The sequence below is a fragment of the Mauremys reevesii genome, linkage group 7, assembly GCF_016161935.1.
Source record: "Mauremys reevesii isolate NIE-2019 linkage group 7, ASM1616193v1, whole genome shotgun sequence".
Taxonomy (NCBI): domain Eukaryota; kingdom Metazoa; phylum Chordata; order Testudines; family Geoemydidae; genus Mauremys; species Mauremys reevesii.
Window position 1 is genome coordinate 21,278,623 of NC_052629.1, and position 15,869 is coordinate 21,294,491.

Below are 15,869 nucleotides of genomic sequence, written 5' to 3' on the forward strand. Positions count from 1 at the left end.
GGGCCATATCAACCATTTCCAGGGCAGAACCCACAGAGTAAGCTAAGGAAAGCAAGGAAGACTCCAGGAGACATCCTCCATGGAGCGTTTTCAATAAATGTTGTTTTAAGAGATATAAATCATCACTGCATAACACTAACTACTAACAAATGGAGTTTATTGTCCCCCATGGTGTTTCTTATACATTTCCTATCTAGTACTGGCCACTGCAAGACACAGGATGTGGACTAGATGACCTCTGCTCTGATCCAGTCTAATAGTTTTTATGATTCACTGAAGAGGAGGCTCTCCCCAGAAGTAGAAGGAATAAGCATTGGGTCAAAAGGTGTGTGTGTCAGTACAAGAGATTAGAATGGGGCCCCCCATATTCAGCTATTTGCTAAAAGTTAGAGGCCTGATTCTGCTAGGGGCTAAGCGTGTGGGGCGTGGATCACTTTCTGGAGGATTCTCTGCACCTTAAGGTCTTTAAGCCACGATCTGAGGACTTCAATAACTCAGACATAGGTTAGGGGGTTGTTACAGGCGTGGGTGAGTGAGATTCTGTGGCTTGCATTGTGCAGGAGGTCAGACTAGATGATCATAATGGTCCCTTCTGACCTTAAAGTCTATGAGTCAATGTGCAATTCTCATCGACTCCAATTAGAGATAGAATGTAATTTTTAAAATGGATATACATATATACTCTGATCTGCTGCATTGCCAGGCACATGTTACTGAACATTCTGACCTAGTGTTAGTATCCAAAAGTGCATATTGTAGTGGGGATGGCAGCTGTGTGAAATGCCACTTGTAAAATCGGCATCATATTATTTACTTGTCTCATAGGTTGTGAAGCTTACTGAATAGAGTCTGATCCTGCACTCTTGACAGACTAGAGCTCACACTGAGCTCAAGATGGATCCAGGATTGGTATTAGCACTAAGAATGATTTACAAATTGGTTTTTCCTGGCAGATGGTAGTAAGTCCCCATCATCTTTCAAAGTGCAGGATCAGCCCATAAATTCCCAGGACAGAGCAGCAGAATACCACACATCTCTTACATTTAGATTATGTCACCATCTAAAATGCATAGAAGACCAGTGACCGAGCATCTTTGGGTTTTTTTCTCCTGATTCTATTAAAATATATTTTCTTTCTGCAGCAGGAATGAGGAATTGTTAGCGAACAGCTTCATACTATCAAATTAAACCTCAAAGAAAGTTCTTGCTCTTTCAGCCTTAGATGTACGTGTGCCAGACTGTGTACTTGCGATTTACCTGTTCTGGGAGGCAGAAGTGGAATAGAGACTGCAGACTTTTAGACAAGGGCCTATTTTTAGTTACTATTGCAGCTATTCAAAGTAGCATCATCTTTCCTTTTACAATATCAGTTAAGCAATGTTGCCCAACACCACATCAGCTTCTCTGTCAAACATTTCATTCTTCAGTAGTCAATGGAAAGCTTGAAAGCTACAGTATGTTCTGCTAGAGTTCTCTAGAAAGCTGCTTTTTATTATTTTGCTGAAAAGGCTAAGAGGACTGCCAAATGTGCTAAATATAGTTTTTGTAATTTTGTTTTTAATTTTTCCATTGTTTGGAAAACTTTCAGAGTCTGGAAAATGTTGTTTCTTTAGCATTTTTGTCTTAAATCATTGGGCAAACAACTGGGTTTTGCCCTTCCGTTATTGAATAAGCCTGAATTTAAAGAAAGGCAGTTCAGCAGGAAATTTTGAAACTGTTTCGTAGGGGTCGAAATGATTTTGTTTTTTAAATCCTGCAAAACTTCTGTGACATTTATTTTAAAAATTGTTAACAAATCTGCCAATGAGAATTGCTTTGAATTGGGATCTTTTAAAACTTCTGGGCCTCCATCCATTCACAACTCAAATGTATAATTTATCAGAGCTGGGAAGAGCTATTGGAGAAAGAGCATTTTTACAGTTGACTTCTGTAGACTGATAAACATTCATGTCTTAAAAAGGAAAGAAAAGACACACAATGTGCATTATTGCATGTGTACATGCTCCCATTGCCATTTGAATGGGGGCAAAGCTTTGGAAAGAGTCGCCCTGGTTCCTTTATTTTAATTTAAATGAATACCACTAAGAAACCCAGAACTGAACACAAAAACAGGTATAAGACTACACATGTAACTCTATTGATCCACCTGTATTTCCCCCATGTTTTGGGTTCCTGAGAAAGCGTAGGAATTATTTGTCTTTGAGGCCTTCTTCCACTCCCCTCAGTGGTGCTGCTACTACAACCAATACTACAGCAGTAACATTAATACTTACAACATACGACATTGTTAACTGTTTTGCTCCTCCCATTTTCATACTTCAGCAGCTAATTCCAGTTTGGTCTTCATTCTGGAAATTGGAGGTGAATAAAGAGTCTCTCATAAATAAAATAAATTGTTAATAAGAAGAAGTTAGAAATCTAAATCATCAGCAGTCCATATACTCTCAAACATTTACATATATTCAGTGATCATTTAGTTCATGATCTTTAGTGACTATAAATGAAACAGACAGAATATTATACCAGACAGATGTACCATAATGGAAAAATCCCATGGCATTTCATAGAGATACAATCTATATAGAAATGTAATCTGGTTCTATGGAAATTACTCTAAAAAATTGAATTTTATAGTGAATGAGGTCCTTTCCATAGGTTTTTTTCCAACCAACCTACATCAGAGATATTATTCTCTATTAAGTTCAATTTGAATTTTTTTTAAAAAAAGTGGCTTAGAAAGATTATAATTGTCTATGAAATTATTTGCCACAATGCCAGCTATGAACATTGTCAAAGTTTTAGTGTAACTGCATCTATATTTTCCCCTCTGTGGTCCCTCAAGGGCACTCACTTAAAGGTTTCCAGCTCGCTGCTCCTCGGTGGAGATACACATCACTCTCCCTTTCTGACCAGGGGTTTAAGTCTGCACAAGTCCCTGATCTATACTGGGATATTCCCAGCAAGCCTGTTTGCCTAAATGGCCAGCAACTATGCTTTGCTTTCTTTTCAAGTTATCACACAGCTCCTTCTAAGCAAGTACATTTATTATTAAGGTAAAACCATTACAGAGAATGCATATAAAAACAATAAAAGAGAACTGACACACACACTAAAATGCTTTCCAGAGGTCACCCCCAACTCCAGCGTAGGGTTCTGATAAGTGTCAGTCTCTGAAATGCCAAAACTGGGTTTTCCCCTGGTTACAGGTTCACATCAGTCTTTAGATCAGGAACCAGAATCAAGGCTGGACAGATCAGCCATTTCTTTATACGGCTCGGGCCTTTGATTTCCAGTCTCTGAGAACAGGTAATCACCAGTCAATGGCCTTCTCCTCTGGGTGTAGCTTCAAAAGATTGGGGTTCTTTTCCATAAACTGAGTGGTGGGTTCCATTTAATGAGTATTGTCCCAAAATTCCATGCTTGTCCGGCACAGTTTAATATAGTCATTTGAACTCTTTACACTTCCCTGGTCTCATACTGTCAAACATTATTTTACAAAACTGGATCCGTTCCATCCTTGTGACACATAAAATTAAGACCCTTGATGTTACCATATATCATAAGACAGTCTTTTAAAAACACACACACACACACAGTTGGACTCCAGTGAGTAAGTACTTATCAACTCTTCAGAGGAAGCACCTTGTCTTCTTTCTATCTGCAAAGCCCACGATTGGAATTACATAAATAAGGACAACAGGAATTGACTATTGGTATTTTATACCTGTATTTAGCAACTTTAAATATATACATTTATGAAAGATATGCGCAGACCAAACCTTGTTTGTCTCTCACATATGATATCCCCCACCCCGTATATTTCTCCCCATTTTCTGTTTTATAAAATAACAAAAGCACTTAAAACTAGAAAGCAGTCATCTATCTTCAGTAAAACTATACAACAATCAACTTATTTTGGTCTTGGTTCATGATAGATTCTGTTGTCTGGTTGTTTATTTTCTTTCAAAACTCTCTAGGCAAAGCACATCAATTAAAAACTCAGTGGGCTAGATCTTCAGATAGTGTAAGCTGGCAAAGCTCCACTAAAGTCAATGGAGTTAGGTCAATATATACCAGCAGAGGAGCTGACCCGGTATCTAACACAATATTAAAAATGCAAAACTCCTACAAAAAAGTCTCATTTCTCACACACCCATCCTCCGACTAGAATACCTGGGAGGACAGGAGAGTGTTGCTTCATGTCCCAAAGCAAACCAAACCTGGGATCTGGCAGACCGAAAGTAGGGGAAAAGGTACAAAGGAGGAAGAGAATTCCAAAAGCCAAAGTCCCTCATGGACAATACCCCCACCTGTTTCAACTGAATAGTCAGTCCTTGGGGGAAATCCTGTAGAATTTAACAGAGAATTATGTCACTCTGCTGTAGAGTTCTGTAGTATGGTCCAAAAGTCATATAGAAAGATGGTGAATGAGAGCCTAAGATCCTAATATGCATACATCCCTATTGGCATCATCCTGATTAAATTCTATAGGGCATTCCCACAAATGTGATATCAGGGGAAACCAAATCAGGAGCTATCAATCAGTCAAAAGCAAAAACCTTGGGCAGGGAAAGATGTCTGTGCTGTTGAAGATGTAAATATACCAGAAAAGGTGGCTTGTTTTCTATTTTAAACCTTATTTTCTGTGCACATGCCCCACACCCTGTCTTCCGTTCCCCCCACACAAGCCCTTTAATTTAGGTTTTGTGCAGGGAACCAGAATTTTAACCTTTATAAAGTCTGAGGAGTCAAGCTCTGGTGCAAACTCAGGTTATCATGATCCTGATTTTTAACCAAAACATTCCCTATTGTGCACACCAAATCCTAGCCCAGTTGACATCAGTGGCAAAATTCCCATCAAACTTCAGTGGGCCTGGATTTGGCCTACAGGGAATGTACAGGAGTGACGCTTCCCACCTCAGGTCCCCAGGGATCTTCCCTGTGCAACTGTAATCAAAATAATTCATTAGCAGTTCTAAACCTCTGATGCATGACTGCTGAGAAAGAAGATTTGCAAAAGCTGTGACAAACTTACACCTCAGCTTTCAAAAAAACAAATTAAAATCTGCTGCTAGAATTTTTGCCAATTTTTTTTCTTTTAGCCCCTAATGCAGAGCAATCCATTTGACCATATAATTATTGCTGAGAGAAAAAGAACTAAGGAAATAAGTACAATTTATGGGGATGAATCAGGCTGCAAAACAGATGAGAAATGCAGCCAAAACACTGAAAGGAAAAAAAAGACAGCAAAATCACCATATATTAGTGATAAAAATGAAGGCATTAGACAAGAATAGTTTTTATGTACACAGATTATGCTGCTAACCATTTTCTGTTGGAGCAAGAAAAATCTTGGTAATCAAGATTATCTGATAATTACCCTTCTTGATGCATTAAATTCACTCAGCTTCACCTTCAGGCATTTAACTGCAGAAAATAATGACACACTTCCCCATCTTTAATGGTTAAACTCTATTTCCAAGAAATCGATTACACATGATGTCAAGTAGAATCCCAAACAATAAAGCATCTTTAGAAGATGTGACAATAGAAAAAAATGCTGTTTGGAAACATAAATAGCAGTTGTTTGCACCAAACACTTTAACTCACAGCCTTTATTAACACAAATGAAAGTTCAATTGTCTTTGTTAATTACCTCCCCTCCCCATCATTGTCAAGATTAGCTGCAAGAACAAAAGTTCTCAAACCATCAACTCATAATACATTAGGCCATGCTGAACTTCATTTTTAAAATGAACATTTTAAGTGGTTTTTATTATTTTAAATTATGCTAGTGCTTGGGAATTAGTTTGTTTAGTTACCCCTACTAAAGAATAAATCATCATCCTGATGTAAGAGTATTTATATGCATAACTCCAACAGATATTACTAACCTGACAGAAATACAATACTAAACTCAGAGAGGGTGCCACAGGAGGAGCCTATTCCCATGTGGAAGACACCCACATCACACGGAATTTACAATCTGCAGCTGGGTAGGGTGTGCCCTTGGGGCAGAGAAGAGAAGATGCATCATCTTCCTTGTTACACAAGCCCTGTAAAAATACCTGAGGGTGCCTTTAACCCTCAGTACCCTGCTAGGTGCTGAGAAAAAGCCCCATTAAAAGGTGGAGATATCTCATGGGAAAGTACTGACAGCACACACACACCCCGCAATGGGGCCAACTGTGGCAGACAATGGGGGAAAATTGTTAGGCTGGGTCAACACTATCAAATTATGTCAGTATAACTAGGTTGCAGTATAACGGCTGACCTAGCCCCCGTTGTAGACAGCACTATGTCTTGGGGAAGTGATTAACTATGCTGACAAGAGAAGCTCTTCCATTGACAAAGGTAGCATATTCACTAAGCACTACAGGAGTGCTGCTGCAGCACTGTAAGTGTAGACAAGCATTAGTGAGCCCGATGACTGGCATAGAGGATCCTAGCCTCCACTCAGAGGGTGTTGGCCAAATCCTAATCTCACCGGGATGTGTGTGGTGAAACAGCTGTCCAAAACAATACATCATTTGTGGAAGACTCCAGAGATTCCGCTGCCCCAGCTCCCACCTACTGGTAATTCTATGGGAGTGGGTTATCTAAACCACAGGTTTGTGTGTGTGGCATCAGCAGAAAGACAACTGACTGTATGTGTTTAAACGAAGAACTAGAGAATGACCCTTTGTTCCAGAAGTCTACTACTTTACGTTTCTTCTACAACATATCCTGGCCCTCTCAGAGAACTGGATGAGCAAGAACTCTGTGAAAGTTTAATATATCTCCATATTTAGTTTGCATGACTCATTCAAAATTCCCACTGACTTGCACAAAACTTTAACCTGAATAAAGACTTAGGCCAAATTCTGCTCTCAGTCACACTGGCATGAATCCAGATCTACTTGGGACCTCAGTGGAAGCAGAACTGGGCCCATGTTATTTGTTAGCCCACAATGCAATCAAGTGAAATGTTTAATAACATTAAAACAAAAAATATTAGAGTTGGAAAAAGAAATTAAGAACCCTGGGTCTGATTATTTTTCCTATACCAGTGTAACTCCACTGAGTTCAATAGAGTTACTCCTTATTTAGGACCCAATTCAGCAAAGTTCTTAAGCACATGCTTAAGTCAATGAGATGAAGGCACTTGCATAAAGTTAAGCATGGGGCAATGGAAGAGATGACATAGGGAAGTTGTGGAATTGCCTCCACTGGAAGTTTTCAAAAAGAGGTTGGATAGCCATTGGTCTTGGATGGTTTAGACATAACAAATCCTACATCTTGGCAGGGGGTTTCTAGATGACCCTTGCGGTCCCTTCTGACACTATAGTTCTATGATTCTATGCATCTGAGTGTGTGTTGAATCAGGGCAAGGGGGTGGAGTAAGGGAGGAGAATTGTTAGCTTTTTTATTATTTTATTTTTAAAGCATGTACTGTATACTATGAAACACAGAAGTGTTAGCTGCTCCATATTCCACTCCTCAATTTTAAAAGCCGATTTAAAATTACTCATATAAAGTAAAACAGTTACTTGCCTAGTTCATTTTAATAAGGCTATGTCTACACTACTGCTTATGGCAAGCAAAACTTATGTCGCTCAAGGGTGTGAATATTTCACCCTCCTGTGCAACATAAGTTATGCTCACACAAATGCTAGTGTGCACAATGCTATGTTGGCAGGAGAGCTTCTCCCACCAACATAGTTTATGCCACTCATGGGGATGTCTTTTTCATGTCAATAGGAGAGTTCTCCCCTGTCAGCATAGAGCGTCTTCACCAGACATGCTGCAATGGTGCAACCGTATCGGTGCAGCTGCACGTGTAGACATGGCCTTAGAGTTATTTGAAATTAATACATGTTAAAAAGAAAACCATTAATCCATTTTAAATTAGACAATAGAAATATTTATATGTAAAGCAAACAACCATCCAGGAAATAAATAATTGAAATTGCTCTCATTTCCTAAACAGTACTGCAAATAACTTGTAGAATGGACAGACTACGTTACTAGTGTGAATAGTGTCAGTTACTAATGCTAGGCAATTGTAAGTAAAGTTGTTATAGACTTGGATTATTTTAATTGTTTATCAGGGTCTCCTGGTGCCCAGCAATTGAACACTTCATTGGTGATTCAGCGCTGGATCCTGCCATATTCAAGTTGTTTCCCAAGTGTTTGCTCATAGTCAACACTGACATTACTACAAATTACTTGTAGAATGGAGCTGACACGCATGAGTCAGATACATTTGTGCTCGACTAAAAAAAAAAAAGGCAAAATTTGTCCCAGGATTGTTTATCAACAGTACTGCAGAGCATCTATGTTAGTGACACGTCCCAATAGCTTTTCTTGAGCTCTTGAGGGCTCTGCTGGCAAGTAAAACTGGTCAGCACAGTTACTTCCAGTTTATGAGCACAAACTATAGTATATGCATATGTAGGGATATTCTCTCCCCCCTGTGCAGGATTCACAGAAAGGGCCATTAAGCAGTTCTTTCAATTCCCTCAGATAGAATTTTTAGATTTAAGGCCAGATTCTGATCACTTTATTCATTTACTCAAGTAGTCCCAACTGGCTTCAGTGCCAAGTTCTCTTACTTCTGATTTGGCCATTAAAATTTGGCTTCCCTTCAGTCACTTTCCTCATATAATCACAAAGCACATTTGCACCATATTTCTTTCCAATGGATAGAATAAAACTAGCTGTTCACACTATCTTTGCAACTGATTACAAGCTACATAGAAAGAGTTTAATCCTTGGATTCCAAATACATTCTAGAAATCTGGTTGCAAAGTAGTAAACATGGACAAGGCAAAGAAAGTACTGTAACTAGTTTTATGCAACAGAAATCACTATTTTACATGGATGGATTGCTCTGAAAGTATTAGTAAGGTTAATAAGTGCTTCATTGGCAAACAATGTCCTAGAATTGTTGACATTCAGCTCTCAGTTTGGTACTGCTGACTTGAAAAATTAAGGGCGGTTTGTGAATTTATTCTGTACAGTTTTGGTTTTTTTCCTTGCATTCTTTGGCCTTTTTTTTAATTCAACATAACCATGCATACACATTGGGTGACTATCCCAATGCAGAGTGAAAAATACATTGGTGAGAATATTAATTTGGATTATATTAATGGGGAGACCCACATGCCACCATTTTCCCATTTAATTTATGCAAAAGAAAATCAGAATTACATGGGGGCATAAGTCCAATCTCCATGGGCCTGGAAGGATCTAATTACAATTCTGATTGTACTGCTTTCTCACCTCATAAGTAAGTTAAAGATAATAAGTGAACTCTAAAGAACTAATATGAAATCATTATAATGTAGAATATAAAAACTTTCTAATTACTGCAGGTATTTTAAGGAAGAATTAGACTAAATTTACCGCTGGATCATGCACATGGTATCCTGATTTACACCTTTGTTTACACAGTTGATGCATGGCCTTGGTGCAGGAAACTACAGCAGAGAGCTAGAATGCAGCTGTCCAAAGCAGGGAGGGAGGGGTCCATTGGGAGCCAGCACAACACCCAAAGATAGTGGTGGCTGGGCCAAAAAACCCAGGTGTGCTGCTAGGCATTCTGCTCATGTGGCGACTTCTCCATTAGGAATAAAAGTTGCTGCCCTCTGCTGGAAATTAATGGAAGATGAAGATGGAACTACTACAGCAGGTGCCAGCGTTGTTGAATTTGTGCCATGGTATTTTATTTATTTATGATGCAGCAAGAGAAATAGTTGTCTACATACTGCACTTATGTAACTTTTTTTTTTTTGCTATGATCCTTATGTTCAATTCATTTAACTTGCAAACCTATTTAAAATTAATGTTCAAAGCTTTCACTCAAAAGTATTTTGTTTATGCTTTGTTTAAAATTACCTGAGTTGGTAACATTTGCTGTGGTCAGTTGCACCTTTCAGAAGATGTGGATGCATTGAACATATTGGCAATATTTATTTATTCTGCCATCTGTCCCACTATCTCCAAGTCTTCAACAGTTAGGCCTGGAGAGGGCCAAAAATCACCTGAGCATCATAAAATTAGTCCACGGCTGTCAGTGTAACACATTGAGAACACAGCTGCTGTCCTGCTGCCTGATTTAATGAGGTTCCTAAAGTATGTGGACAAGTATTCAGTTCTCTTGGTTACTATGGAAACAGAAGAGGGAGCTTTGAGCAGGTGTCAGCAGCATTGCAATCAATATGAATCAGCTCATAGCCCATCATCTGTGGGGAAGTGTTGTCCAGGGTACTGCAAAGATGTACTTAATTCAGTCCTCTTATTTGCCCACAGATATACCTTGTTCCATACCATAGAGCTCCACAACTTAATCCCAACTTTGCTTCACACAAATTGGGCTGCAACTCAGTTTCTTTCTGTATATAAAAAGAAGGCCCTGAACTTTAATTATTACATCTAGATAAATGCACTATTCCTTCTGTTGATTTTACAGCCTATCATTTTGTGAATCTGGTTTATTTTATTCCAGATATATGCTTATCTTCCCAACACAATTTCCTCCCTCAGGTTATTCAAAGTTATTCAAAATCAAGGCCCATGAAGGAAAAAGATCATCCCTTGTTAGCTGGAACAGATGCAAACATCTCTGAGTTTATCATTGCCTGTAGCCAATTTCACAACTTAATTGTACTTGAATACATAACATTTTGCATTTACATTTCTGAAGTCAAATGGTATTTTGCTGGTGCAATTCACTCATTTTTCATGGAGCAAATATTCCAGTGCAATCAGTAAATGTTTCACAGAGAAGCATCAGTACTAGATATACATTTCCTTGCAGGAGCTAATTTTTAAAAAGTCAGAGTAGCACTTCACTAAGTGAAATAAAACAAATATCTTGTATATCTCCTGTCTTTCCAAGTGATCCAGGAAAGCTTTACATCCATAGATTTATACCACTGTAGCCAAGAGCAGAATTTGGCCCTATATATTAGGAGGCCAAAATTATTAAGAGGGCCTATGTATGGTTAGGCATATACGGAGTTTCTCTTCACATACAATATGCTGGAAGGGATAATTTACTCGCTTAAGTATGTTTAAAATACCTAGACACCCCGGAGGAGCAACGTTGACTCGGCCAACCATTCTCCCAAGAAACAGAAAGTTTGGCAACTGATTTCAATGGGAGGTTCAAGCCCCAAATGACCAACTATTTGTCAATGACATTAATCTTCAGCTACAAGAGGAAACCGCTTTTCTTCTCCCCCCCACCCCGCTCCCACCTCCCTTATAGACATGTCCAGACATTATCTTTAAAACCAGAATATCCAGGACAAAGAAGGTACCGTATAACAAGGATTAGTCACACATGTTTACATTACATTAGCTATTCATCCTAGCTTGAACTCAGATGGGTCTTAACAATAAAGCAAATAGTTACGTTGTGTAATAGCCAAAGCGGGTAATCAAGACCATTGAACAAAAAGAGAGAGAAAAACAGAGGAAATTAAAGTGTTTTGTTTTGAGTTTAAGTAGAATAGTGAGCAGCACAGGATTTCATAGCAAGCTGATACAAATTGACATTTAGGAAAATATCAAATTGGTCCTCAAAAACAGTTACAAAAGCTTTTTTGGAAGGAGGGGGGCAAATGGAAAGCCGCCACATTATTGTAACTACACACATCTTAATTTGCTCCAGAAAAAGTTTTAGAAAATAGAATCTGCATTACAGGTAAGAAAGCACCATCCCATATGGAAAAAAGGGGAAGTATCAAACCTGTTAATGACATGACATTTTATCACTCATTAAATTCCTCCCTTCCCCCAACAAGATAGAGAATGTCACCCAAGAAATTCATTGGGGTGGTAAGAATTTCAGGCTGTAAAAACTAATGTCATCTTTTTTTGCCACAGTTTTGAGCAGATGTTACAGCTTAAGATATTCAGAAAGATGATGTTTTCATCCTAGCCCTTAGGAGCTATTTTTCACAAAGTGATGCGTGTTACACACCATTGTAGGTGTCACTTTGTGTCACGTCACTCACTTAAGTTGTGGCATATTGTAAACACGACAGACAATTCTAAAATTCTAAGCATTTTTATTTACCACTGACAATTTATTTTACACAATTTATCATAGCAACATTTAACATTAAAAAAAGATTTTTTTGCTTGTTTTTTCTTTATTAAGGCATTACTATTTTGATAACTAATTTTAATTTTGTAGTCTTTTAGGTAAAGGTTTTAAGTCATCCAGCTTGGTAGGGACCAAGACACATTCAAAGACTATTTAGTGACTTCAGTGAAATGAATCTGTGATCTTAGTCCATTTCCAAGTAGCTAGTTTCCCACATAATAAAAACCCACCTGTCAGCTGACACTAACTGACAGACGTGATTAGTCAGCAGAGGAACTAGGGATGGAATTGGCATAAAACAGAACAACAGTCTCATTCTTGTGGGTTTTCTCTCCAGGTTAGTGCTAAGGCATATTAGCAATGCAGCATGAGGAAGCTCATAGTATCAATCCTGTTATGGATTTGTTGGCATGACTATCAACCTGGCACCTTTCATCAACACTTAAGTAATTCTTTATTTTTAACAAAGTTTTGTTGTCTTCTGGCTAGTTTAAAGATCTGGGTGTGGATTAACCAGGAAAAGAGAACCTGCAAGTGGGAAACAATACTTAGGGCCAGATTGAGAAACCCTTAATCAAGGCTGGTAGTACCGTACTACAGAATGAGTCCCATTGACCTCAATGGGGCTTCACAAGGAGTAAGGTAGTACTTTGTGCAAGTATCCCAGTCTGGCCCTTAAAGATTTAATGGAACAACTTTTGAATACAGCAAGCACCAGATCTGGCCCCAATACAAAGATGTAGTTATCCCCAAAGGCAGGAATAGAGGATCAGTTAATGTATCAACAACTGACCTAGTTATTAGGATTATTATTATTTAGACTGCCTTCATATCAAAATTTGATTTGCTTGGCTTAGGCCTCAGAACCTCTGTAGTGCTCCCATGAGGACTGGTCCTCATTTAAGAAAGAAAACAAAACCAAAAGGACCTGTTCCTGCAGTCTTTACTTAAGCAAACTGCCATGGACTTCAGTAAGAGATGTTTTTTGCTTGAGTAAAGACTTCAAGATAGGTCTGGTGAAATTGCTCCAGTCACTCAGTGTTTTGAGGTACGTCCACACTACTCGCCGGATCGGCGGGTAGCGATCGATCTATCGGGGATCGGTATATCGTGTCTTGTCTAGACGTGATAAATCAATCCCTGAACCTGCTCTCGTCGACTCCGGAACTCCACCAGGGCGAGAGGCAGAAGCGGAGTCAATGGCGGAGCCGTGGCCATCGATCTTGCACCGTGAAGATGGGAGGTCAGTCGAAATAAGATACGTCGACTTCAGCTACGCTATTCCCGTAGCTGAAGTTGCATATCTTACATCGAGCCCCCTCTCCCAGTGTAGACCAGCCTTTAGGGTTCTATTGCACTTAAAAGAAATTAACTGATAGATACCAAACTAGCTGGAGGCACTAAGCATCTTGCAGGATGGTCGTTGTCTGAACTGCCAACTGTACTCCCTGCTGCCCTTTCAGTGCTCCTTGTAGCTTTCTTCGCTGAGTACTGACTGAGTTAAGCTTCTCAAATGTGACAAAAATCAGAGCATGCATAGGCATGGCTGCAGATGGCTTCCTGTACCAAAACACTAGCACAAATGAACCAATGGTACCTCTTAAAAACACATCATGGATTAGCCGCATTGATTCCAATAGAGAGTTCAGCTTAAAGCTTGATGATACAATATGGCCCTCAGTTTTTTCCTCACTGGTAATTTCTGTCCCAAATATTTCCCAATAGGTGAATTGTCTAAATAAATTCACAGTTCAATTTCTCTATCCCATGTGGAGTAGCACATGCACTAACTTTTACAAAGTTACTAAGCATTCATTTTATTTTGAGGTTGTTATAATATACAGCACTTAGATGTGTTATGGAAAATGAGACATCTGTTCCCATCCTCTGTATAAAGACACTATCCCAACGTATCTCCCTGCTTGGATGTTAGAAGTTAACTTGATATCCCTTCCTGAAATAGAGAAGTTTAATCTTGTCTTTTTCTTTGCAACTTTTAGGATAGTTTGTTTTACATTTCCTTCCCCCACCATCGCTATTATCTCCTCTTTCAAGTTATTTGCTTTCTCTCTGTCTCATACACTCATTATACCCAATCAGAAAGCCTTGAAGAGCTCTCAGTCTGCCTAAAAGTTCTGGTGGAGGCTAGATTTGCTCTAAAACATGCTGTAATTAGTTAAGTGATATGATTCCCCAAACAGACATCACTGGGATCGGTCTCAATGACTCTACATTAAGGGAAACATCGGCCCATAATTATGTAAGCAGGGGAATGGTCCCGCTATTGTGGGGAACTTTCCTGGCTTCTGCACTACCCTGGTGAAATGGGCTAGTGGAAGGATCTGAGTCCTCGCTCCCACTTCCTGTAGCTTCCCTGCCCTCGAGGATTCCGCTTCCACTCTCCTGTCTGGCAGAGTCCTTCTAACCACAACAAGGCTGGGCCCAGGATTCCTGGGGGGCTCAACCCTCAACCTTGCTGTGGTCACCTAGGTCAGGGACTAGGGTGTCCCCACTCCGGGGTACTCTCTCTGCACTGGATGCTTTCCTGACCCACTGATCATTACATACAATTTAAAGCAAATACAATTTATTTAATCAGCAATTAATTTAAAAAAGAATAAGGAAAAATGGGAAAGGTTGGAAAACACATCACCCCACTCTGTGGCTGGGAACATCACAAACAGATCTCTGGTATGTCAGGGCAGTTCACCGTCTGCTCCTTGTAGGTCCCAGGCCTCCTTCTCAGGCCCTGGCCATGCTGCAGGGATGCTGCAGGTTGGACACTTGCTCTGGTGGTGGCCACACACCTCTGAGCTTTGGGTGGTGAGATCCTTCTTCCCAGCATCAGCCCCACATCAAGTTAAGATCCCCCTCCCAGTGGGGCCTGCAAAGACCCTTGGCTGGGGGAGTCTTTCTGCACTGGGCCCTTTGCCTAGGGTCCCCCCCTGGGCTGGTCCCAGTTGCTCACCACACCCGGCTCAAGACTGCTCCAGCTCCAGCCCCAGCTCCACTATGCTAGGTCTGGCTCCACTCTGCCTCAGCACTGATGCTGCTGCTCTGCCTCCAGCCCCCTGGGCTGCTTCTCTCGCCCCTCTGGCTCTGTGGCTGCAGCTCTGCTCCCAATGCAGGATCTGCTCTCCCTGGCCTGTCTATGGCTCTGTGGCTGCAGCTCTGCTTTCAGTGCAGGATCTGCTCTCCCTGTGCTGCTTTTTCTGGCCCCTCTGGATCTGGCACAGCACAACACCGACTCCATGGGTGTTCCGGGGCTGGAGCACCCATGGGGAAAAATTGGTGGGTCCTCCCTGCCCCAGCTCACCTCCACCTCCGCTCCACCTCCTCCCCTGAGCAGGCTGTGTGCCTGCTTCTCCTCCCAGTGCTTACCACCGCGAAACAGCTGTTTCGTGGCATAACAAGCTGTGGGAGGGAGGGGGGAGCAGAAATGTGGTGCACTCAGGGAAGGAGGCGGGGCCAGGGCGGGGATTTGGGGAAGGAGTCCAATAGGGGCAGGGAGGGAGCAGAGACTTTGGGGAAGGGGTTGGAATGGGAGGGTGGGGCAGGGGTGGAGTCGGGGCAGGGTGGGGTGGGGGGTCAAACATCCACTGGTGCCAGGAGAAGTTGGTGCCTATGTGGCACAGCTCTGTTCCCCAGCTCAGCTTGGGCCCCTGCTTTCTCTTTAGCTCAGCCCCACCCTGTCTGACCCAGGCAATTCCAACTCACACAGAGGATGGGACCCCCCTGGCCTCCTGACTCCCTGATTAGCCTGCCCGCCCTG

The 15,869-nt window shown here is 40.8% G+C and overlaps 1 long non-coding RNA gene across 3 annotated transcripts in view; it reads right to left on the reverse strand.

Annotated features, from left to right (window-relative positions):
* Positions 1 to 15,869, reverse strand: part of LOC120408925 — a 93,284-nt gene that overhangs the window by 52,330 nt on the left and 25,085 nt on the right. For all 3 annotated transcript variants that reach the window (XR_005601015.1, XR_005601014.1, XR_005601016.1), the window contains exon 2: positions 2,274 to 2,348. This is a non-coding gene — a long non-coding RNA (uncharacterized LOC120408925). The remainder of the gene's footprint in view (positions 1 to 2,273; positions 2,349 to 15,869) is intronic.